Source organism: Acipenser ruthenus, chromosome 3 (genome assembly GCF_902713425.1).
Source record: "Acipenser ruthenus chromosome 3, fAciRut3.2 maternal haplotype, whole genome shotgun sequence".
NCBI classification, from domain to species: Eukaryota; Metazoa; Chordata; class Actinopteri; order Acipenseriformes; family Acipenseridae; genus Acipenser; species Acipenser ruthenus.
In genome coordinates this window covers 83,679,217-83,705,657 of record NC_081191.1, presented here as the reverse complement: position 1 = coordinate 83,705,657, position 26,441 = coordinate 83,679,217, and the positions used below count along the sequence as shown (strand labels likewise).

Genomic DNA, 26,441 nt, shown 5'->3' with positions numbered 1-26,441 from the left:
GAAAATCACGTCTAAAACCATTACCAGCCGGTAAAATAACCAGACCATAGTTTTTTTATAAATCACATTTTAAATACTGCCCGGTAATTTTTTTTACTGGTTGGAAATTACCGCCATCTTTTATGAATATGGGCCTTAATGTTAGATTTCGAAATGTCACATCTTTTAATTTGTCAGTTTTTCGTTAAGTATATGGAAAACTATAAAGCGGTATGTAATTCAATATGTCAACGTAACATTATTCAGCAGGTTTTATTTGACTTTATGGTGCAAAATTTGTTAATTCTATAGAGTGCTGTAAATCTTTTGGCCATATCTGTAGTGAATGCATGAGAAATGTGGGAAGGTTCCTGTTGTTACCTTGGAGAATTTTTGAAGTAGGGCACATACAGAAGCTAAAGAATGAGGTTATTTTTTCTGGAGATTTTCAAAGTAAATTAGAAGGCCGGGAAGGTTTGACTAACCGGACCAGGCAGGAGACCAAAGGTTAGGAGAGGCACTGTGCCAGCAGGGATCGGTAGCAGTGTAGGTTGAGACGGGATGAACACTCATGTCCAACAGTATGGAAAAACTAAAGTGTGACTGTGACAGGGGCCACTATTGGTGGGTGGGTGAGGCTGACAGGGCCAGAAGAAAGAGATTGGAGAGGAAGGAGCAATGTTTTGTAAAGATTCAAGAGTTGTCCTTTGGAAGCTGATACTGGAAATTGGATAGTGTGTTAGAAGTTGTAAGGAAATAGGAGCCAGAGAGTTAATAGCATCGTAGTTAGAAATAGTGGATGTTTATTGTTTGTTTTTTGATACCTATTTATTATTAAAACACCAATACAAAAAAATCTGAAAAAAGCAATGGAAAAATAATTTTAGAAACCACTTGGTTTCTCTTGAAAGAAAATAATTGATATCATCCAAAAATATATAAATAAAATATATTGGTTTACATTCCCATTATATAAACTGTTAAAACTAAATACATTTTAGCTGGTATATCCCAACTGGAAAATAAATATCTGCATGATTCCTTGACTAACTTAGTTTAAAACTTCACATTTACGTCGACAACAAGGGTATACCAAACTTGGACATTTCACAAATGCACCGTAAAAGTAATGTTATTTATAATTCAACTGATTGTATACCTTGTTATGTGTTTAGGTATTTGTAAGCACACAAAGCTTAAATAGAGGAAGAACCTCAGGAATTGATAATATGAGAGAAGTGCTTCCCTCCAGAGGGAGACCGTTGCAGAGGTGGAGCAGCATAGTGGAGGAGGAAGGCATAGTGGAGGAGGGGAGGATGGTGGAAAACAAAAAACAGAAGACAGAGAACAAGGGCATGACTTGGGGTTTAAATAGGGAAATTGGCAGATATTCTTGGCAGGACAGAACAGGGGAGGAGCCCAAGCTCCTGCCCCCTGAATCACACTAAAAGTTACAAGAATACTACAAAAAGTGACCAACAGACAAGTAAACATCCAAGGCTGTAATACATTTAGAGTAAGAGCTATTTCATATTATAATTTTGCCAAAAAAACTATAGTACATGTATGCTTTTGTAATTAAAGAAACTATTGTATTTTTGGCAGGACTTTTTCATATGGGTATCCAGTAAAAATAAATAACATATCACCCTTAATATTTTTCAACCCTTGTTCAGTCATGCTAGTGTTTAACATGACAGTATTTCATTGGGTGATGCATAAATGCCATTTAGCATCAAAAAACATCACTTATAGTGACGTTAGAATAACGTGCCTTTAGAGACCAATTTTCTCATTAACATATTATTCGTCTGATTCATAAATCTGTAATTTCCTGTTAATTAACCCTTACCGGCATCATAATTAACACATGCCTCAGACCAGGCACAGAATGAGATGCATCTTAACGGTATCATTTCCTAACATCATTTCTGCATTTAGAAACATATATTTAATCCAATAGTAATAATAAAAAAGTCTATGTTTAATTATCCAATAATAACTTAATTTAAGTATTTTGTTATCTGTAATGCATATATTAATGGCATTGTTTATGTCTGAACAGGATAGGCTACTTACTGGTTGGAAAACATATTAATCGAGTTTGTAGCCTATTCGTTGCTCTAAGAAAATGTCAGGCCTTTTGTACTTGTGTGAACTACATCATGAGGAGGGAGATATCTTGGAACATGAAGAGTGAGAAGACCCAGCAGTTTTGCCAGACGCTTTTGTCAGTATATGATCTCCCCTTTTATAATACCTACCTGATTAGCTATCTCCTTCCATATTTTTTCAGTCACAGAACCTGTATTTACAAACAACTGATCTGTGTTGACAAGTGCATCTTGTTTTAATACTGCAAGTTACTGGGGAGTGAATGCAGGTTTTCTTACTCTCTCACTCGCGTCCAGCACCTTCTAGTACAGGAGTCTCTTGCTATACAGACACCTTTATGCCGTACATTAATATGCCTGATATGTCCCCGATCATAATCAAGTTAGTGTGATGCTAGGCATTGCATTATCCAAAGAGACCCATTAAAAAAAATAAACCGACTGTTATACTGACTGGATGAAAATAAACCCAACAACAGATACAAGTAGCCTACTAAATCGCTAAAATGAAGAACATGATTAAAATAGGTCATATAAACATGCTCTAGAACAGGGATTCCAAATCCTGGTCCTGCGGACCCACTGTGTCTTTCGGTTTTCATTCCAACTGAGTTCTCAATTACTTAATTGAACCCTTAATTGAACTATTCATTAGCTTAATTAGACCCTTTTAATTGTTGTCAGCTTTTAAGCAGTTGGAGATATCAAATTAAATCAGCAACTTTTTAGGAGCTGAGAACAATTAAAAAGGTCTAATTAAGCACATTATTAGTTAAATTATGGGTTTAATTAAGTAATTGAGAACTCAGTAGGAATGAAAACCAGAAGATTGTGGGTCCCCAGGACCAGGATTGGGAAACACTGCTCTAGAGAGTTTAAACAAACTACCATCAATCGGTTGGAAATAGGCAAGAAACTTTTAGAAATACTGATGGACTGACTCCACTGGTTTGACTACAATATTCTGAATTTGAAGTATTTAATTGATTTTTGCAAAGAAAAGAAAGTTTGACTCATGCCAAAAGAACACAAAAGTAGTAGGTCAGCTATGTGTTACTTGTAACCACCCGTACGCTGCACAGTTTTCTATGTAGTTTTAAAAATGATTTATTTCTGTAAAGTGTGTGCAGTATATGTAAGGTAATGTATAGTTTCATAACTTGTTGATGTGGCACAATGATCTGTTTTGTGTACTAAGTAGGCTACGGTAAAAGAAAATGCGCTAAAATTGTTTAATTTTGTTTAAATATTTATTTATTTATTTTTAGTATTGTACAGTAGTATATGTAATGCGGGAGCAGCATGATTTGTTTTGTGGTACCGGTAGCCTATAGGCCAAAGCAAAAAGAAAGCGTGCAAGGTTATTCACTTGATTTTACTACTGTGCTGTACAGCTACGCCAAAAGTTTAACATCACCTAGAATTTTAGGATTGAGACGTAATTAAAAAATGAAAAAAACTATATGAACATAACTTTGATATTTTATTTAACGTCATGAAACCAAAGAAATTACAAAATGGCAAGTCTACTGCAAGCCATAATAGCAGTACAAGATTTCATGTTAGGTTTCGAAATGTCAAATTTGTACATTTTTTGTCAGTTTTTCGTTAAGTATATGGCAAACGGCAAAGCGGTTATATTAATTCAAAACATCATTCACCAGGTTTCATTCGACCAATGTGACGCTCCCTTCAGAGTCCCCAGCGAAGACCGGCCTACAAAAGATGATGTTTCAAACACAGAACTGCTTAAAATAAGTACTTTCATTTGTTTATGAATGGGAAAAGATTTTCATTGCTGTTTAATACAAATACAATGTAAAAGAAACAAAATAGTATGGTGTTTGCCAAACACAGCATATAACACCTTCAAGTATTGCAAATGCTCATGCATAATGTAACCACAGCATAAGGGTGTTCCCCCCTCCATTGTGATGGTGTATAGATATTTTAAGATTCATCTAAAAAGGTGTTTTCAAGTTATAAGAAAAGTGTTTACTGAAACATACAAACATCCATACAGGAAAACATATAAAAAGAGTTTGTGCAAGCAGTGATTCAGAAAATCAATGAAACCATTAAAAAATAACAGAAAAAATAACTGTCACAAATATTAATCAAACCATTAAAAATAACAGGGAATAAATAACTGTCACAGAGACAAGGTGAAAGAAAGTAGGAATCTCTACCTGATTCATGAAAAATCCATTGACAAAAGCCAAATCAGCAGAAGGTTGTCAGTATTTGAAAGACTTAAAAACAAAAGTGTTAATCATGTTCCAAATATCATACATAAGTGTAAACATTAGACTGAAAACACAGTATTATTTGGATTACAGGGAAGAGATCAAGGTAACTGGTAGCATTGTGTGATGCTAGATAGGAGATGTTAGATAGGAGAGTTGGCTGGACATCCCAATGCAGGAATGCCAAAGTTAAAAAATTAATCGCAGCCTCTGTCTGTATCCCTATCTTGCCAAACAGATAGATAAATATTTTTGGGGTGTGCAGCATCATTATTAATGGGGAGTGACATAATCGTGTGGTCCACTACAGAGCAATCAAGCCTCTTTCTACAGCGTCCAATTCGATCCAGATGTGCTTTTGATTAAAAGCTTAGTAGAGATGGGGGGGTAGGTCAACCAGTGGGATTCAAACAAATAGTTTTATAAATGTATTTTAAAACAAAAACAGCTGGATGGAAAATGTTCCCCCTATTTCTTTTCTTTCTTTTTTTTCTTTCTTTTTGTTTTGTTTTGTTTTGTTTTGTTTCATAAGCCATTATGAACACTTCATTTTAATTGTATCCACCATTTATTTCTCAACAAAATGTTTTGCTAGGAATGACTATGGGGAAAATCTGAGTCAGTATTTAAAACAAAATAAAAAGTTTTTTTGTTTTTTTTCCTCTGTGGACATGTTGTTTGTAAAACTAAGTTGATAGTTTGTTGTGTTTTGCTTTTTGCAGACAGAATATAGTGAATCATGGCAGGTAAGGCAGGTGAATCATGGCAGCACAACTGACACCCGCAGGACTTTCTGTAGCATAAAGAGTTATAGAGCTTTTCTACAAAAGGGGACAGAATCTGTAACGGCAGTGCATCACACAACACGGCCTGTTGTTACCTTGATTTACCTGTATGTATGCCATTGCATGCACTGTACAGTACAACAGTATGCCATTGCATGCACTGCATCATCTGTTTATGCTAGTGATGGGAAGCTCTGTTGAATAGAGACCAATGTTGTGTTTTAGTTCAGTCTGCTTGTGTTGATAGGTGGAATCTCAATGTGTGGTAAAACACTGCCCAACAACACCATTGTGGTGGTGCCTTCATAACTTTTGTACACTGGTTAAGACATTGATTTGGAAAGCTGAAGTCTCTGCTGTACATTGGTTTGCCTCGAACTGCAAGACCATTCTCCAAGAAACTACCAGGTGCATCTTTCACCATTTTCCCTGGATACCACTGCAGTGATAGTAGCAGGTTACGTATGAAATACGACTTAGGTTTCATGTTTAATATTGGATTCCCATCAATAGTCTCACTTAAATAACGTTGTATTAAAGATATAGCACTTACAACTGAAAGGGTAAAACTTACAACTGATTTTATAAAGCATAACTAAGGAGAGACCACGAGATAAAGAAGTAACTTAAAAACAAAGAGTCAGCCAATATATTCTGCCTCAGACAGGTAATTGCTGGACAACTTCCTATGTCACCTAGCAGCCAGACAACATGGCAGACACTTTAATCCCAGTTTAGTAGTTGAATATGTGAACCATATTATTCTCAGGGCTATATTTATTTCACCCCAACAGTGTCTTTGGGTTCAAAGCATCTTACTGCAGAGAAAATGTATGGAACTTATTTTTATATCTACTGTACAATCAGTTTGTTAATGTAAATCTGTTCTGATGCAGTAGAACACCAGAAAGCACATATGCATCAAAATATTTAAACAAATAAATAAAACAAACTTTTGTTTGTGAACTGCAACAGGGTTATTTTGTTTTGTTTTCTTTTTTTCACTAAATATTTTGTTTTTCTGATTAAGCCACATATCACGATTTATATATTTTTTATTAGGTGGTTGTGTTTTACTTTGTTGATTTATAATGTTTTATAATTGAGCCCTGTTTTGTTTCCTTATTCTACACATGTGGAATGCCTATACAAATGCACGACATTAGTGACAAACTGTCTGATTGGGAGATGATTGCCAAGTGAGCAATCAGGAAACTCCCAATCAAAATGCCCCCTGCGAAATTGCAATGATCTCCGGGAGATTTAAAAACTGTGCAGTGGTTGTGCTGGTGAATAGGCTGCTCTGACCTGTGCTTTGTCTCTCCCTGTTTATTTCAAGGTATGGTACTCGTCTCTAGCTTTTGTTCGGATCAGTATTGCCACAGGTTTTACGTAGGAAATTGTTTAAAGTATTTTAATGAAATTATATTTGCTTGATAAGAGGATAGGCTGCTCTGACCTGTGCTTTGTCTCTCCCTGTTTATTTTAAGTTCAAGCCGTAACCCACTGCCTCTGTGATCCACCTGAAGTGAGCAGGATACCCAAGCTGTGTGGCTTAGAGAAAGTAGCATTGGTTGTTATTAAATAGCTACTAATTTAATAACGGGGAGTTTGCATAGGTTAATGATCTCGGTTTCAATTATTTTTTAAATCATTTTATTTGGCCATTATTTTAGTAGTTTTAATGTATTTATGGTTTGCCTGTTAATAGTTTTAATGTATTTGTGTTTGGCCTATTGATAGTGTTAATGTATTTATGAGTGTTATTAATTAACCATAATATTGTAAGTTAGACAGCTTGGGGTGTGTGCTGGTGCTGCCACTAATTAGGTTGAATCAGGCTGCTGACCTGTCTTTGTAGCCAGAGTCAGGTAAAATTGGTTAATTCAAACAGACTAGTTAAAAGCATAGTGATCTTAAAGGGCCCCGACTTACCAGTAGGGGTGCAACAATTAATCGATGCCTCGATTATTGATCATCTGTCCTTAAATTTCCTGAGCTTCGATTATATAATGGTGAATTGATGCATCAAATTAGAGCCCAGTTTGAAGTCTCCTGTTGCCGGTTTGCATTAAAACCTTGAGTGTGTGAGAGTGCACTTCTTTTAGTGCTAATACGGTAGATTAGCGCGTTGCTAGGATACACAGTTTAAAGGGTACATAAGGACCTTTTTATTTTATTGTGTTACATGTTCCCATGTGTTGCTACAACTGTTTATGTAAGGTGTGTGTATTTTATTTATTTTTTTGTTTGTTTTAACATTTTGACCACTTTTTTAAACTTTTAAATTGCATTTCCTGCCTCAAGATGGCTTCCCATGTACCCGCATAGACCTCTCAGAACTACATTTCCTATCGTCCTCCTGCTCACTGGTAAATTCATCTCAGTTTGAAAATACAAATTGGGAGATTTTTTGGGGGGTGGCGGCAGGGGGTGTTGGGGGGGGGGGAGAATGGGGGGGGTTGCTGGTGCTGAATTAAAATATATACATACCTTTTTAACTACCCCCTGTCGAGCGTGGTAGCGCGAGCGGTGGGAGGTTGTGCTGAAGTTGGATATATACATACCTTTTATTTTACTGTTTTCCCTGTGTAGAGCGAGCAAGAGGGGGTGGGTGGTGTTTGTTAGAGAAAATATACTTAAGGTAGTAATGCATTACAATTGGCAATCTAAATTATCTGGAGTTTTTTGAGTCTCATCGGGAGATGAGGCTCAAAAAGATTCACTCTCTATATTGGGAGTCTCCCGACAAAATCGACTTAACAGGTATGGCAATTTTATATAAAAAGAAGCAGAATTCAGTACGATAGTTAAATTAGTCAGGATTTGTGAGATTAATTCAAGTGTTTTGCTTTGCTGAACAACCATAGTTCATACAGAAATTACTTCTGTTAAAGTATAGTATTTTTTATTATTATTACAATGTTAAAGGGACATCTGATGCAGACGCACGTATATTCTTTTCAGCTGTTAAAAACTCAAGTCCTTTGTGTTTCTTTTTTTGTAATCTGAAGTGCTGTATTTTTAATGTAAATTTAGCTTTTTGTTTAACTATTATGCACAACAGTGTTTTTAGTTATTGGATCTTCTGTTAAAAAAAAACAACCATTGTTTGTTCTTTATTTTGAAAAATAAAGCATCAATGCACCGGTTATCATTGATAAATGTCTATACGATAATCGAATACAAAATTAGGGTGTCGATTGCACCACTACTTGCAAGTAAGTAGGAATTAGTGGTATTACAGTGGCTCACTAGGATTCGTTGTATTTCTAGTCCCAGATCCCCCACTCCGAACTACCCAACGTGTAGCGCTCCTATTGTAAATCACAGGGTTGCTAATTCTGTGCACCTTTTATACTGCAAATCATTGTATTAATAAACAAGCATTGGCCAAACTGTATCTGACTTGGCTTGGTGTATTTGTAAGGATCGTTGGGGATTGCTCTACTGCCAATTTACAAGTACTGTGTGGGAATCTCTAATATTTAGATTTTTATCGGAATATTTTCGTGTGGCATAGTCGATTTAAATAATTGTACAGTTTATTTCCTGCATAAGGAATCGATGCCTTGTTACACACTTCTGTTCACTATATATGCAATATGTTACAGTACTTTTATTTTAAAACATGCTGTACCTGGTACTACACTATGTTAAATAAATCTCTGTTTGCAAGCCTTGCGTTCAGGAAGTGTTTCACTTGAAAAGTGATATTTTTCCCACCTCTTCAATGCCTTTACTGTTATAAACCATGGTCTGGCATGCAACAGTAACATGCTTTAACCCAAAGACACTGCTGAGGTAAAATAGCCTTGGAGGTGAAACAGTAACAGGCTTAGCTGGGTACTTTTTCCCACTTTTTTAAGGACATTTAAAGTTGGAGATACCAGCAAAATAGCCTGTTTCTTGGATACAGAATTAATATAGACAAGTAAACCTCATTCGATAAATATTTATTAAGGTTAATTTTATTTTCCAGGCAAGCAAAGCATAGCAATTAGCTTCAGTTAATTTCAATACATTAGAGTATGCACAAATGGGGGAGTGGGGTAGGCATGCACCCCTGCAGACACCTTAACCATTAAGCAACATATCTTTCTGTTTAAAATATCTATCACTGGAAAATGCAGGGTTTAAATCAGTCACCAAGCCCACCTACTGTAATACAACAGTTTTCTTGGACATGTTTGCAGCCAGCACAGGAAAGGACAGTGAAAGCAGATACGTGACAAAACAATTAAACAAGCATATGCTCTCGGTTCTCTCCTCGGTCAGCCAACACTGCCTGGGAAAAGGTCACCCATCCCTTTAAGAGGCACAGATACAGTTGATCACAGTTTATAAATGTTCAGCACTTTGTACTTCTGATCACAGTTCTGATTTTCTCTTGCTTAGGCTTTGTAGTAATTCCTGCACTGTGTGTTTACCAGACTATACGCCGACCCCACCACCGCAAGACCCCCTCCCCAACACACACACATACACACATAAGCGTGCAGTTGGTAGGATCTCTCTCTATTTTCCATGTATAATGGGCCACCGGAGAGGAGGCCTGTGGTTTAGTTTACACAGATGTGGTGATGGAATCTTGAACACAAAGTGACCACATTCATTTCAGATTGAGCCTAGAGGGGAACTCCCTGTCTATCTGCCTAACACTCCCCATTCCCCTGATCCAATTAATAATAAAAAAAAGTGGTTAAAAAGGAGAACTAATAATTTATTGCTTATTCTATAGGCAAAAATAGCATCTGATTTTGGGGGCATAACTTAAACTACACCACACAAGAAGTAGATGGTTATACCAGTGTCATAAATACTGTCTGTTCTGGTGCAGTGACTTAATGTGTGGCACGCTTACGAAACTGTTAACAATGCAAGGGGATGCCGATCATCGAAGGGTATCATTATTCAAACCTGCTACTGCACTTTGAAGCAGGGCAGCCACGCTTTGAACGATGTAGTTTGGCTTGTCATGGTGGATTTAGTGCAAGTTTACGTTAGAGAAGTAATAATAAAACTTTTTGTATTGGCATGACTCTGGCAAATGCCTTCAATAATGAAGGACATAGCCAAAATGCAAAATGTTTGTCTACTTGACTTAGGGCTAGATTATTTAATACAAATCGTCATTAATGTGAAATTACAATTCAAGGAAAAAACACCATTTGCAATTCTTTCACAAATAAGAAACACACGTAAGACTAATCAAAAACCCCTAAATTAATATCCTGGTTTGGTCATTTTTCCTTTCTTAAAATTAAATTAGAACCTATATATGGGTTAAGTGGGATACGATGTGTAATTATTTGTTTTATATGTAGATGCAGATGAGGAACAGAGAAAAGTACTAATTGCTCTATAAAGGTATGTGAGTAAATGTAACATCTGGGCTGTTCTTCTACGGTTATAAAATATCTTCAGTGTAAGGTTTGATCCAAGCCTTTTTCTAAAATATAATACAAAATAAAGTAATCAACTGGGAGTCAGTTTACAGTAATTAGAACACCCCAGGGATCCAGTAATTACATTTCATATTATGACCACTCCTTGGTTGCAGGCAATGGAAAACTGAATTACCAAACCCTTGGTGTCGAAATGGAGTCCACATTTTCACAGAAACTGTAAAACCTGTCACAGTTAATCCAAAAGAGCTGTACCATAAGATATATACGTTATTTATTAGATATTCACTAGCCTGTGACTATATCTAGCAATAATCCGAACTGGAACACAGAATCAATTCTGCCACACCTAACAAATATCAAATGATTTATGGTGCTAGAGAAAGCACTTAGCAGTTTGTGTGGAACTGCTATTCATCACTTTTTGAGTTATATTGTACCTTTCTAGATTTACATTCTCCAATATACTTTTATGGAGATATACGAGTCATGCTTCAGATTAAGGATCCATTTATTAAAGCACTTATGAATGTGTCACTGAAGTTTTTTTTACAATTATTAACAAGGAGTTTCTTAAAAAAATAACTCAATTACATGTTCTTATAACACTACATTGCTATAGCCTCTTATTATTATCATTAACATAATCTATTATAACACCTTTTATAACACATTCATCTAAAAGGTTACTGATAGTTTTTTATAATATTGTCACAAAGATTTCCAGTAACTCCTTGTTTCCTCCGAAAGTGATATGGGTTGTTTACAGTCATTGCAGTGGATGATAATTCACACTTGTGCTTATTGTTTTAATGACAAAAGTATTCCATATATATAAACCCTTGTGAAGATTTATTTAACTGGATTGCAAGTTTCTAAAATAAACCAGGACTTTTAAGTTGAAAGCGTGCTGTTTCCAATGCTCATTAGAGAAAATATTTACTCAACTCATGAAGATTTCATCTGGCAAACCCGTCTTCTAACATGACAATAACATCTCTCAAACTACACACACGCACACTGTTATTGTATTGAAATCAATAGTACAAGCTGTATAAAATGTGCTTATGAGTATAAATAACTCCAAAATGAACACTCGCCCAGTATTAAGTGGTAGATGATTAACCAAACAAGAAGGTATGCAATGTTTTGATTTGTATTTATAATATATTGTGTTTATACTACCAGTATTTACATTACACTTCAAAAACTAAAAGCAACTCACTGCTCAGGACTAATGAATTCCACACTCAAATAAATTACTACTTAAATCAAAGCAGAGTAGATTTCTGTTTGTTTCATTTGTTATGAAAGTGAGTGTGTGAAAACATAGATCTTGCTTGAGTCGAGTTGAAGAAGTTAGTAGAAGGTATATGCATGACACACACTGCCAGATAAAAGATTTTTTTTTTTTTTTTACAGCAGAGGTTGAACACATTTGAATTGCTGTTTACTTAATCCCAAGTGATCCCAAAGAGTAATCACTAAAGAACAAGAGTAACTGTAGTCAGACTCCAGGTTTAAATTTAAATAACTGTAGCATGTTACTCCCCAACACTAGCTAAATACTCACACACATACTGTACATGTAGATCACAAACAGTGATATGGTCAACACAGAGTTGGCAATCTTCAAGTAAAGGGTTGAGGAGCTAAGGTAGCTTAAAAAAAAAAATCCCCTCAAAAGTGTTCAGATTTATACAGTGAATGTGGATTCTGCTATACAGTACATCACATCAAGCATAGATGTGATGTGTAACACATAGACCTGTTAAATCTACAAATAGTATTGAGGTGAATAGTTTAAACTACATTTTGGTTCTGGTTTGAATTATCCCTTTCTTGAAGGCTTATCCCAATTTATTTTCTCAGCATTTTGGTAGAAATATATATTAAAATGAGAAAACCAAGAGCTCAGCTGAATTGCAGGTACATTGTTTATTGGAGATCTATTTGTGTTAAATATTCACAAAGGGCATTGATACATGATGTTAAGTATTTGCAACAGGTTATGTTGCAGTTTATTTTGTTAAGTGTATTCTAACTACAGGTTATTTTGTTTATTCTGCTGTGCACTTTATGGTCTGCTGGCTGCTCCACTGTGCCAACACTTGGTGGGGTGGGGCGGAGAAACACCTTTCATGGGCAATGAGTAATACAGGAAAATAGTGCCTTTTCATTCCCTTACCCTGCTGTGGCACTGTGAGGTTCTTCTAGACTCACCCACCTAGTAAACAGGGTGGGTAAGAAACAAGAAACACTGCTGGCCAGAAAATGCATTAGAACTTACCAGCCTGAGCAAGTGAGGCCTCAGCTGGTCTGAGGTGGTCAGAATTTCCAAAGGATTACTGGCGCCCAGGTAATGCTGAGGCTGTTGTCTGCAGTACCTTTCACAAGGAGATTTTTCAAATGGTCTTTGGCGTGTAGCCTACTGATCTATGTATAAGTGAGCATAGTGTTTATTTACAATATGAGTTCATCAAGCAAGTTAGCAGGGGTGTTCAATAATTATTTTATTTATCATGATTTTTACATTAGCCAATGTAAGATATAGTGTATTTTATGTATACTTGAACACAACATAGATTTAAAATAAATGAAAATACATTATTTACTGTATATTTAAATAAGCAATAACTACAGAGTGTATGTACAGTAACAGTCTTTGGTTTTTATAGTACTGTAGGTTTTCTCCAAGTACCTTTTATGCAGCCTCTTTTCCTTTTAAGGTGTTATATTTCAATAGAATGTGAGTCATAATATTTTATGTACAAGTGTTAATGTCTGGGAGTGATTTACTACAATTTTATAAGACACTGAGGCTGTTCAGGGTTATTGTTGCATCAGGAAATGTAAAAAGATTCTTAGACCTATGAAATGATATTAACTGTCTCCACTGCAAAGCTTGCACACCATTTCTTAGTCATCATCGCCATTTTTTAAGCTTTTTGAAGCTGGGGTGCAAATTTGGCGCTATGGCACTAGATTCTAGCACCAGGGTAACTCATATAGTGCCAGCAACATTTAATTATGGCGCCAGTAGACATGTTTAATTACTTATTTATGAATTATTTATTTTTTATTTTTTATTCCTTAGTACTTGGTACTTGTTTCTATAGGCAGAACCTTGACTTAACTTACAATTCTTTACCGATTTGTTATGAAAATGCTTATATGGTGCATTTCAGTGCCTGGGCCTCGATGAAGTGATTTATTTTCCGTGGGGAAACCAAATTAGTCTTTCTGCTCCTTGTCATTGACTAGGCACTTGAAACAAACAAAACAGTGTTCCACGATTCCCTACGTGCCATTTTTGATTGTAACCATTTGGGTTAATATTAGGATATTTTTGTGATACTCGTGGGTAGTAATTAGGGTAGGGTATTTTACTTCCTGTCCATCTTGACCTTCTAAAGTATCTGAAAACGACAATGACCATTTACAATTATTTATATCCTCTATTATTCTTATCTGTAAACAAACTTATCTACAAACATTCTTCTGTAAACACTGTTTATTTTCTCACCCCCTCCCATTCCAAAGAAAAAAAAAACAGTGCTATCAGACATCAATGTATTGAATGATAATATATATATTTTATCGTCATTTTCTTATTTTTTATTTTAACAGCGAGAAAAAAAACTAAAGAGAACCAAGTACACTTTTCGATTGGTGGACCCTTTGTTAATTTCTTAAACAATTGCACTAGATCACCTTCTTCGTCAACTGTATTGTAATTGTAGAGGCTTGTCCTCTAAGCAGTATGATTCTCATTTTCACAGACACACCCCAGCAAGCCGGGATCATTAGAGGGCTACATTGCACAGGTTTGAATGTATGAACCTTATTTCTTGGTAAGCATGTGTTTGAATCTGACTTGGCTGACAAGGGAAATACATGTGGTCATCAGAACTCAGTGGGCAGTCACACAATTCAGTTTTGACTGAGTCCTTGAAGTAGACCAGGCTCTGGTTTAATGGATCACAGACAACACAGCAGATACAACCTCCAACCCCCCAAGCCTATTTAAATCAAAGGAAGTGACATAATACATGACAGTGGCAATACCATGTCACTTCCTTGGATTTAAATATGCTTCTGTAAAACAGCCAAGAAATTTGAATTTCTTCCCATAAGCCTTGGCCACAAGTTTGTCAGGTCTGTACTTGTTCTCACTTAATAGAAATGCAGGGGAAATCTGTCTGGCAGAGAAAATACCCATGTGTCAGCTTTAATAGGACCATTTCTTATTGTCTCTGTTTCATAATCTAACAAATGTATTGAACATCAGTAAAATACACATAATAATAAACATTCATGCCAGTGCTTTGATGTGCTTGGAGAATTTAATGAATGAATCAGTTTTTTAAATAATCATGTTTATTAATGATAACCAAGCATAGAAAACAATTAGTTGTTTTCCTAATCCACAATTTAACTGTTTTCATTAAGATATTTTATTTCTGTGAAAGTGTAGGTTATGTATTTATCAGAAGTTGGGTGGTTCTACACATTTTTTTTACGATATTAACGGCAGGCAGGGGTGCAAATTTGGCACTATGGCAATAGATTCTAGCACCAGGGTAACTCATATAGTGCCAGCAACATTAAATTATGGCGCCAGTAGACATCTTTTATTATTATTATTTATTTTTTATTCCTTAGCACTTGGTACTTGTTTCTATAGGCAGAACCTTGACTTAACTTACGATTCTTTACTGATTTGTTATGAAAATGCTTATATGGTGCCTGATCGCTCTAATTTCCGTGCCTGGGCCCTGATGAAGTGATCTCTTTTCCGTGGGGAAACCAAATTAGTCTTTCTGCTCCTTGTCATTGAATAGGCACAGTGTCCGATTCCCTACGTGCCATTTTTGATGGTGCAGTTCAAGTCGGAGTCTCCAATAACAGGTGCTTATTTTAAATGTTGGCAGAGTCAAGACAGTCACAGGAAGAATGTGCAGCCATGTTTTCCCTGTGTCTCTCACTTAGCTGGGGGTGGGGGATGGTAAATCAAGAGGGAGTAGCCTGTAAAAGTCGCATAACCTGTTAAATGTGTTACCTCAAATTCAATGTACAAATAAAAAGTGAATGTTTGTCTAAGAAAATCAATATTTTATTGCCGTTCAGATTTAGGACTACAACACTGTTCCTTAGCAACCATAGATGATGATAGTTTCTCATTGGGTCTGGACTACAAGACTGACATTAAAGCTTTAACAGAAAACAATATCCCAGACTGACAACAGGGTTGCATAAAAATAAAGATTAGATTTTAAAATTAAAGGGATAAACTACAATCCCTTTGTGTGGGTAACCGCTGCTTAAGCAACAGAGAGAGATATTGGAGGTGGAGTTGAAACGTCAGCACAGGCACGCAGGATTTATTAACAAAAACAGAAAGTAAATAAAGGTGGTCATGTGACGTTACCAGCCATGGTAACACACAGAGGACACATACAGCAAGCTGTACAAAAATACAAGATAAAACACAGTACAAAAACTACAAATAAAAGGTGCCACAGAGGGCGAGCACTAGCCTTATAAAACGAGGTGTCCCGCTCCAGGAACCGGCTACACTACATAACCCTTGCTATACATCTCATGGGATCACTATGCCCTAAACTAACCTACTGATGAGCTGGTATTCATACAACGACTCCTGCTGCTTCATACGGCCTCGGCTGGGCATTGCCTTCACAAGCACCGCTTGCAGTCTCAGGGTTGCGTAGCGGTCGTTCCTGCAGAGCGGACCCTCTCCTGTATACGCTGCTCCCCTCTGGCATGGCGTTGCAGTCGCCCCGAGCTATCTCCCGTGGATGTTTTTGAACTTACGGACACTCGGTCAAGACCCGCCCACCTGCTGATTGAGGACCAGCACAGCCAATCACTTGCTGCCTTTCCCTTCAACCAAGCCTAGCAGGCAGCAAGTCTCAATCGAGCGCCCGTCTGTAAACAATAATTCAGTCAAACAAATCAACTCCAAATAGACACAAAATAAACCCATTTCCCCATATAAATTATACCAACACTAATTTACACATGTGCAGGGCAATCGCCTGCTACAACGTGTGTGACAGAGAAAGAATGATTCTTGGTGTTAGAGCTCCCTCCTGACCTGTGAGGGCGTTGTGTAAAGGGAACAGAGTACCCTGGACTGGATGACCTGACAATTCATTCCCAGGGTTCGGCGGAAGTCGGCCATCTAGAAAGGGGGCAGAGCTACGGTACATTAAATCATTGACCCAGAAGGGAAACGATGTGGCATCCGTGGATTGGAGGAGCTGTTGCACTCGTTAACCAAGGGGTCATGGTTGACGGTATATAACGCACAGTTTGTTTGTTTGTTTGTTAGATTAGACAGCTAACACGATCCGGAGCTGTCGCCCATGGCCAGCACTAAACCCGGACAATACTGCACTACTTTTTCACCACAGTAAACTGCACTTTCACTACAAGCACTACAGCACTCACTTGGATTGGCGACCGTGTTTGTGTTTTGTGTATTCATTGTATTATTGTTTATTGTTTACGGGACTGCAACCCTTCATTATTGACTGCACAATACACATCGCTCCGATTTGTTTTCTGTTTGGTCATCAGACCCCTTGGATTTAAAAATAAACAGAAATAATTTCACCCGTACTTTGTTGTCTGTCTTTTCATTGTTGGATTACTGCACCTGCACTGCACCTGCACACCACTTACCACTTTGCTGCAACCTGTCATACAATAAGAGAAATAAGTTGCCAAAGTAAGGTAAAAATGTCCTTCTCCTTTTTCTCCCATTTCTTTGCAGACCGCAGGCACTTTTATCCATGCATATGTATATTACAGGACATCCGAGTTTAATGACAATTAACTTGTTTTGTCAACATGGAAATATACTAGGGAACGCATTTATTTTGACGTCTGTATCATTTATATTAAACAGTGTATTGATATTTTAAATGGACTAGTCGCACGCATCGCACGCAAAAACAACAAAAAATAAATAAAAATGTGAAGACCCAGGGAGAAACCTTGGGGCAACCTTGGCCAGCACGAAGCAAATAGGCACAACTGTCAAAGCGGTAGGGGTCAAGGTTGCCCCAATTGTTTCAACTAACTTGGCTTGTGTTTTTCATGCAAATTCGATCCGCTTTTATTGTGCCTGAAAAACACATGCCAAGTCGGTTTTACAATTGTGCCTATTTGTTTTGTGCTGGGCAAGGTTGTCCCAACGGTTTCCTGAAACTTGGCTTGTGGTTTTTGATATCTCCACTTTAAATTGCTGGGCACTTTTGATAACTTGGTGTTTTTCACATTTCCAATGTGTTTTTGTTTCAGATAGTAAAATACATTAGAGAAGCAAATGCAGCTTTAAGCAATTATTTCTTTGTTCAACTCTCTTAATCACATGAGTGCTTCAACCTAATTTAAAAAAAATAATAAAAATGGTGTTTGGGGGTAAGTTTCCCAAAATATTGAAATAATATTTTATATAATAGTGTTAATGACCTCTGAAGTCAGTCTGTAACTGGCAGAAAATGACCAAACCCTCAGGCCATTATCTGCCAGATAGAGACCAGCACAGAGGTCATTAATTCTTTATTGAATTGAATTGCTCAACTAAATAAATTTCAATGATAAAGGGAGGCATGTTACATGAAACACATATGTAGTTCAACATTTCCAGCACCGCTGTTACTGTGTGTATATTGCTGACAAACCTGGAAAGTTCATCTTTCACCTTTTCTTACATTAATCAAATCTCCTTAATGTATACTATAATTTCAAATACCAGTTAAACTTAAATTGTGTCCAAAAAAAACATTCAGAAAATGTGTTAATGGATGTTAAAATTCTTACAGTAGTTATTTGTTTCAAGTTGCTCAATAGTTAATACATCTGCTATATGTGGAGTACACTAAAAATAAGATTAGCTTTAACAAAATATTAATTTATCAATCAAATTTTTGTAGTAAACCTCACAAGAACTCAATAGAGTGCTCAAACATGTCTTCTCTCCAAGTGCAGCTGGTTCTCCATCCAACACTCTGCTATTAGTGTTGCAGGGGGTAGGGTAATATTTTCACTCTGGTGTACCAGCTGTGCTTAGAGAGAACATGTTTGAGAGCTACTGCACAGAGGCCACAAGAGTACTTTTAACTTCTGCGTTTTAAAAGGTCAGTTAATGCTTAATGCATTCTTTTTAGGCTGGCAATCAGAGCTTAATTTTATAAAAAAAGTTTTTTCAATACTGAGTAATTGTAGGTAGACATACTAGAATTCCATATCATACGGGACTAATTAGACACGTGATTGATTATTTTTCTTTTTAGTATTGCTAAGTAAATTATGAACTAATATGAAAGCCACAGAATGAGAACACTAGAGCACTACTGCTATCTGGTTGTATTTAAGATTCTCTGCAGTCGTTCAGCAGCAAAGTGAAGAAACAGTGGTCTGTGTGTATGTGTGTGGGGAGGTAATAATAATAATACAACTTACAAAATATTGGCATAGATGGTTTGAGATGTCACAATGATGTTGTTTCTGTAGGTGATAACATATTTTTCCATCTGCGCTCTACAAGATGTATTCTGTAGCAAAGTGTTTATTTTTCTCTTGTTTACTTCTGGTGTGAAAAGGCCAGGAAGTTAGTTCTCACTTTCCTGTTTTATTAGTCCAGTGACTCATGCAGTGAGAAACCTCCTGGTATGGAACAACTTAGCAACTGCAACAATTATATTTATTGTGGACAGCAGACTCATTAGAGACAGTTCATTTTTTTTTTTTTTTTATAAATTTAGTCGTTGCCAATTATTTTTTATTATTTTCTCCCAATTTGGAATGGCCAATTATTTTATTATGCTCAGCTCACCGCTACCACCCTTGCGCTGACTTGGGAGGGCGAAGACGAATACACACTGTCCTCCAAAGCGTGTGCCATCAGCCGACTGCTTTTTTTCACACTGCGGACTCACCATCCAGCCACCCAAGAGCTACAGCGTCGGAGGACAACACAGCTCTCGGGCAGCTTACAGGCAAGCCCGCAGGTGCCCGGCCAGACTACAGGGGTCGCTGGTGCGCGGTGAGCTGAGAACACCCTGACCGAGCTAACCCTCCCTCCCACCGGGCGACGCTTGGCCAGTTGAGCGCCGCCCCCTGGGAGCTTCCGTCCTCGGTTGGCAAAGGAATAGCCTGGACTCGAACTCGCGACGTCCAGGCTATAGGGCGCATTCGGCACTGGTTTTACTGGATGTGCCACTCGGGAGCCCCAGAGACAGTTCATCTAATATGAGAGGGAGGGACTGCTAAACCAGAATACCAAGGTTAATTTATTATTATATATATACATATTTTAAATAAAGAGACAATCAGTCAGGTGTATATAGGTGTGAAACCATAATGTGTAAATCAGGGGTCCATTTTTACAATAGGGTTAATCTCAGTGATAATCACAGGTAAGTGATTTATGCAGTCCAGTGATTCCCCTGTGCTGCAAAATGTTCAAAAAAGTATATTATTTTGAGAATGCACTTTTACTTTCAAACAAACATCTCACGAAGTAAAAGGCAAACATTTTCTGTATTTATTTTATTTTATTCACTTATTTTAAGTGATACAAATACAGTATGTATATTTACACTATGCTTTTAGAAATGGGAGTTTTCACAGTGAACTACAAATTACACGGCAATGGGCACATTTCACAGAAATCGTGAAATTCCTGATAACCATGAAAAAAATACAGCCTTATCCATGGGTGATCGTAGGTATGTTTTCAGCCGTCGAAGGCACGAAAAGCTGTGCTCAAGAGTAGCATTAGACATCGGGATAGTAAGGTAGGTTTTATGTAGGACACAGAGTATAAACACAACTAAACATTGTGTGCTATACAAGCACCTTCTTTTCCACTGTGCACAGTTGTCTTTTGTCAAAAAGTGAGGGGGCATGGCTCCCCGGCAACAGCACTTCTGCTTGTGGCCTGTAAGAGCTGCTCCAACCAAACTGTAACAGGGCTTTACTGCAGAACTAATAAGGAGAGCTGAGCCTGGACAAGGTATTTAAGGGTGAATTGCAATTTCAGCATTCTCTTTCCAGACCACACCAGGCCACTATACAAAGACCCCCCCAATGCTGTGGGAATAGCTACAAATATATACAAAATGGAATATGAACAAATGATAGCCAACACATCAGTCCTACACTATTACAGGGCTAAAAGGTGGTCTGCTAAATTTGGACTATGACTTGGTTGAAACTTGCTTAATTCTGTAGGCACAGTGTGGTATGGTGTATTTATTTTAATAATATTTTCACAGGATATCCCACTGAGATTCATCCTGTGATTTACTGTGAGGTCCTGGCAAGGGTAATGAATCAGCAAATCGCAGTCAATGTGTGTACACGATGGGAGTATGAAAACATATGAGCAGAAGAGAAAACTAAATACTGGTAAGGGCACTTTTTTGATAAAATATTTGCAATTTTTAAAATACATCAATAATGCCAATCAGTCATCTAAATTTGGGGGCATCTTTTTATCCACTTTATCTGGGAAAGCTTGATAAGCTTAATTAACCATTTATTCAAGTCCTACAGATTGTGGTCTATGGTAGCTGTAACACACCCTGACTCTGGAATTATCTTCTTTGGGATCAAACTATAAAGTGTTATGTACTCTTAGTCCATGTTGTAAATGGTATTGAGCTAAGATTTTACATCTTTTGTCATAACCCTTGCTAACACCCTGAAACACAGCCTGTTGGCATTAACAACAGGAGCCCAAGAGTTGCAGGTCAGTGGCAGGTTTGTTTCTGTATTGAGTAGAGCAATGTATTAATTAAATTTTAAAGTAGAACAAAATCATTATTTAAAGTAACAGGCACTAGGACCTGCTGCAAAGCTGGACTTGCCCCACCATAGAGAATTGAAGCAGAGATTTCTGTAACTGTTTCAAAAATACTGCATTTGTTCAGCTTGTGCACAATAATTGTTTATGGTGTATGATAATAGTAATTGGTGTTTTTTCCCTGTTATGTGGTTATGAGAACTCCCTGTACAATATGTGCATGCACATACTAAATCTTGACTTTACAAAAACAAGAGTATCACTGAATAATGTTCCAAACATTCCATTCTATTCCATTTTCACCCACCAATCAGGATGTCATTTCAACATTACATTCTCGTGTTCAAAAATGCCTTGGGGAAGAGTGAACCAATACATATTTAAAACAATTACAGGGACAGTCAAACAACTGAATTAAAATGCAAGATAGCTGGTGGAGCTTTAATAGTGTCTGGCAAACTGTTACACTACATAGCAAAATGATTTTCGGTAATTAGAACTTTAATTGCATTGGAATGTCATCAAGTAGTTGTATGAATAGTCAGCGCTCTGATTTATAGTGTATTGAGGATGATAATACAGGAAATAAATCATCTATTGTTAGCAACACATGACACAGCGTAAAGTAGAAGATTCTCACTTGGGAACGAATCTACACAGCTGGATATATACTGTAGCACGTTCATTTTCGGGTTTGACACAACCTGGTTGATAACTTTCTTGAGTAACATTTCTGGAAGCTAACACATCTTTACGGTATTGATGTTGGATAACATAATTAACTAGAACAAAAACAATAACAAAGCATCCCAACTCCACAGTGCAAGGGGAATGGCACCTCTGTTAGATGCAATCAAAACTGAGAATCATAAAAAACATTTGATTGATTAAAAGTTGCTTTGGCTTTCTGATCATTATCATCTAAAAACCAAAAACTCAAAGTCAACCATTACATTTCCTCAGAGGAGATTCCATGATACTGAAAATATGAATAACTGGTGTAGCTGATTTACATATATTATTATTTCTTTATTTAGCAGACACCTTTATCCAAGGCGACTTACAGAGACTAGGGTGTGTGAACTCAGCTGCAGAGTCACTTACAATGACGTCTCACCTGAAAGACGGAGCACAAGGAGGTTAAGTGACTTGCTCAGGGTCACACAATGAGTCAGTGGCTGAGGTGGGATTTGAACCGGGGACCTCCTGGTTACAAGCCCTGTTCTTTAACCACTAGACCACACAGCCTCATTGTGGTCAAGTGGTTATATTACATATATGTGCATGCTCTATTTGATATATCCATTTATAATTCTGTTTAGTAGTTAAACTAATTTACATTTGTGAGAACTTTTTCTGATTCAAAGCCTGAAGTTCGCAAAGTTTAACTTTTTAAGGTTTGCACACTGTCAGTGGTTACATTATAAAGAACTAGAGTATGCATTCTTGTCAATTAGCATGTAACTGAGCTTAATATAATTATTTCCATTGTAACTTTTAATACTTTAATAAGGAGAAATATGTGTGTGGTCTCCTAACTCAATGGCTAAATCTGTGGGATAATAAATCATTTTAAAATGCCATATCAGCATATCCAATAACATTAGCACATGACTACATAACACACCCTGTGAAACAGCAATACACTGAAGATCTATTTGATGTATCTGTAGTCTCTTGTTCAATGTTTATATTTATACCAACTTTAATTAAAATGATGATTTATTGTTAGTTTCAATACTAGGATGTCATATGAGAGACACTTATTATGTTGTACGAGAGGTGTGCATCATACAAGGAATATAGCACCAAGCTGTTTATTCCTAATGCATGATGTGTGGATTATATACAAGGTGCATGTTACAATAAGTGCCAAAATGTATAGCACTGGATAATGTATCTGCACTGCAGATTGATAATGGCTACACCTCTATACATCTCCAATTGGAATCTCCAGTGGACTCCCTGGAGAAGGAAGGGAGTCAGTGCCTCCTCAATATTTCAAAGTGATTACTTGTTAAATTATATATAAAGTATAAATGCCGGCGCTACTTAGATGTTTTAGTCCATTTAATCAGACACAAGGTGCTTTGTCCCAGGAAAAGTTAAATAGAAAACACTTCTTACATGTTGCCACCTCCAAAGAGAAAATACGTCAACTCCCGCTAAATAAAAGTCTATATCCCAAAAGTGTCTCTCAATCATTCATACATTATTCATTAAAACAAGGTAAAAAAAAAACAGATATGCTGACGCGTTTCGACATGTTGTCTTCATCAGAGCGTATTGAAAGCAGGATTAATTAGATCTATTAATGATTTCCATTACACGAGAGTAGATGTTAAAACTTCATGCTGATATGAACTCGGCTCTCGCCAAGATAAGCACCAACTAAGACGTAGCTTTACAGTAAACTAATGTGATCCATAGGTGTCTCCATCCATTTGCGCTTCCTTCCATATGATGATGTAGATATCCTTCTGTCAGGTGTTGATGGCTGAAGTGTAATGCTGGCTCCAGGGATCAGCTTATTTTGCCTCCCTAGCGCATCAGCACACACAACGGCTGCGATGCTGGCTCTAGGGATCAACCACAGTGCAGCCTCCCCAGCGCATCAGTATGACAACTGTCTGGACTGAGCTGAGTAGGGTACTTCTCTGGGGTTTTCAAGTGGGCACCTTCCATCCTCGGTGTTTCGTCGACTAGCCCACGACACCTCAAGAGTTCTCGACGGTGATTCTGGCGTCCCAGCATCACCCCCCCTCCATCCCCCACTCAACTCAGCCCAGCTTACTTAACCGTACATCAGCGTTTCTTTCTTTCTATTGTGCTTGAGATCCCCAGCCAGAATCTTTCCGTCTCAACCACAGCCAGTTGCTGCTCCTCTCTGCTGCTTCAGATAAGTTCTTCACTGTCCGACATCACTGAATCCGACGTCTCTGAGAAACCGGGTTGTAGAGTGTGCCACAAATCCTCGACAACCCACCTCCACTGGGTAAACCCGGACTCTCCATCCTCGCTGTTCCGCTTCAGTGGCTAGTTGAGCATACCGCAGTTTCTTCCTCTCATATGCCTCATCTACAGCATCCTCCCATGGCACTGTTAACTCTACCAGGTGAACAAGGCGTGCTGATCTAGACCACAAGACAATATCTGGTCGAAGGTTAGTGGTAGCAATCTCAGGTGGAAAAATAAGCCGTTGACCAACATCTGCCAGCATTTTCCAGTCTGTAGCAGCTTCCAGTTGTCCTGGGCGAGGATTGGTTTTAACACCTTTTCTTGGTGGTTGCTCTCCTGGACGGAGAAATGTTGTCTTTTGTGTGTAATGTTTTGATGGAACAGGTGGCAACTTATTGGTCATGTTACGCTTGTCTTCCAATGCTAAGGCCAAACATCGCAGCACCTGGTCATGGCGCCAAGTAAACCGTCCTTGGCTAAGAGCCACCTTACATCCTGTCAAAATGTGCCTTAATGTTGCAGGTGATGAACACAAAGGACATGAGGGATCCTCTCCTACCCAGAGGTTTAGGTTCTGTGGTGATGGGAGAACATCATATGTTGACCTGATGAGTATTAAATACACCTGGTACTGATTGTCATTTATCACCATTATCCAGTTACTAGAAATAATGATATAGCAACCCATGCATTCACATTCCAGATACTTAGCAACAATCTGCTACATATATTATTAAACATTAGTTGATTCAACACATGCAATTGTCATATTACAGTAACAATCTATATATGTTCATTTGTTATATGTAACGTTATATATGTTATATATAATTGCTTTGTCCTCTTTTAGAATAAATGAATGAACCAATTTGTCTAATGTTTTTGCTCATTTAAAAGCAATACAGGGCAGTTTATGTTATGGAATTCAAGGAATGATCACTTTTTAGTACCTGCCAATGTTTGAAAAATATCCCCTTGATATGAAAAATGATTAGGCAGAGGAGCATCGTATACTCCCCCCAAAGCAACAGAGGGGCTGAGAGATTTGCGGAGAATCCCTATTCACTCATAATGGGTGCACTGTGTTCATCCCGATGAACAAAACCAAAACCAAACCAAAAATGAGAATTAAAAATATGTGTAAATACATATATTATTATGGCCATCTACACCACCACACATTGCTGAATGTGAAAAATATAAAAATAAAAACAGTTAACCGCCCCCCCCCCCCCCAAAAAAAAAATAAAAATAAATAAATAATGTGATCTATGTTTGTGTGGCAATGGAGGGAAGGAAAAAAAAATGTAAAAAGGAAAAAATCTCTATGGGCCCTAGACCTTCAGCCTCCTCCCCTTCAGGCCTAAAAAATAACATAATTATACACAATAGTTGGCATTGTATAGCAGAATGCAGTTTGTTTGGTTTTTCTTTCAATATATGCAAAGGATATGGTAGGGTTGGATACTGGAATACAGTCCTTCTTTAGGATGTTGGTTCCAGATGTTGTTGGGCAACGAGAATGTCTTTAATATTATTCCTTATGTAGATCTCATAAGCCTCTGAAGACCACCGATCACTTACCACACAGAGACAGAAAATGAATACAATAAAACATCATAAATATCCTGAAACACATAGATTTAAATATAAATTTAAAAAAACACCAGTGCACAAGCCAAGTGTCACTGAGGTGAAGTGCAGCCCACAGAATATTAGTTAAAATTGAGGTGTTCTTCTAAAATGTTGGTTTTTTTTGGCACGTTATGTATAAGATATCTGGGTTTCTGGTGTGTAATCTACATAGTAGAGTCGCTTTGAAGTTACAATTGTCTAAGATTTACAATTCTTAACTCTACTGAAATGCAATTTGTAAACAAAGGCTGTCACAACTATATTGAATGAGTAATACCTTTAAAAAGATGAAAAATTGAGTCGGATTTGCTAATTGTATGTCTGGGATTAGAGGTACGTTACCTATCCATTGGGCTACTGATGTTGGTCGGAAAACAAGGTCCCTTTACTGAGGCAAGTGTGCATATATAGAGGCTAGCCATGGTTCTGAATTAATCCTGTCCATATTTTGTAATAGTATGTTATTTTTTGTTTAT

General features: G+C 37.3%; 1 long non-coding RNA gene across 1 annotated transcript in view; it reads left to right on the top strand.

Moving 5' to 3' along the window:
* Nucleotides 1-20,857: 20,857 nt before the first annotated feature.
* The window catches only part of LOC131724797 (uncharacterized), a 33,315-nt gene continuing 27,731 nt past the window's right edge, over nucleotides 20,858-26,441 (top strand). The window contains exon 1 of the long non-coding RNA XR_009320316.1: nucleotides 20,858-20,975. This is a non-coding gene — a long non-coding RNA (uncharacterized LOC131724797). The remainder of the gene's footprint in view (nucleotides 20,976-26,441) is intronic.